General features: G+C 43.8%; 1 non-coding gene across 1 annotated transcript; it reads right to left on the bottom strand.

Moving 5' to 3' along the window:
- Positions 1 to 201: 201 nt before the first annotated feature.
- Positions 202 to 272, bottom strand: trnag-ccc. The gene has a single exon. It is a non-coding gene; the product is annotated as a tRNA-Gly (tRNA).
- Positions 273 to 817: the final 545 nt, after the last annotated feature.

The following is an 817-nucleotide window of genomic DNA, read 5'->3' as shown; positions in this document are numbered from 1 at the left end:
CAGGATGTACTGTAAAGTGAACTGATGCGTATTTTGTGGGAAAAACGCGACAGCAGCGTCCCCACAAACATGGATTGAGTGACCACATTTTTTTTAAGGGATTATTATTCCCAGTGATTCACTAATCAACTAACAATCGGGTTCTTACTTACTGCTAGTAAGCAGAGGCATGTGTCTGGAGTAAGAAAACTTACCTAAGGTTTCCCCTGCCGGGAATCAAACCCAGGAACTCTCGCATGGGAGGCGAGTGCTCTAACCACTGAGCTACAGGACTTCATGTAAGGGACTATTGAAGTAAAAATGCTCTGTGACACGTAAGCACGTGCAACAACTAAAAGCATCTGAACTGTGGCTGCTCTTCAAGGCTTTCTCTCTGACTGTATCAGTAGGTGTGCAGGAACACACACGAGCTCTCCTTTCCTTAAGGTTTTCAAATGCTGATTTTTTTTTTCAGCTTTTACAGTTTCGTTTTAAATCCCTCTTCAGTACCTGAGAAGAGCGTGACCTTTTCTGGGGTTTGCAATGAATGGGCCGGTGTGTGTGTGTGTGAGTGAGAGTGTGAGTGGGCGTGAGTGTGGGTATGTGTGCAGCTGTGGGGTGTGTGTGAGTATGTGGGTGGTTGTGGGTGTGCGTGTGTTTAAAACACAGACGAGAGTTTGTCATGTATTATACACTACAGAAGGCGGAGAGGGAAAAAGAGGAAATAAAAAGTATTCAAAGGAGCGATTTCAGGTCAAATCTCATGCACCTCATGTTGTGAAATAATATTTTTATAGGCAAAATTATTTGTCGGGCTGAGTTTTCCTAATGTATCGCG

The sequence above is a fragment of the Callorhinchus milii genome, unplaced genomic scaffold (assembly GCF_018977255.1).
Source record: "Callorhinchus milii isolate IMCB2004 unplaced genomic scaffold, IMCB_Cmil_1.0 Scaffold10, whole genome shotgun sequence".
NCBI classification, from domain to species: domain Eukaryota; kingdom Metazoa; phylum Chordata; class Chondrichthyes; order Chimaeriformes; family Callorhinchidae; genus Callorhinchus; species Callorhinchus milii.
The sequence above is the reverse complement of the archived record's forward strand: the minus strand, read 5'-3'. Positions and strand labels throughout refer to the sequence as shown.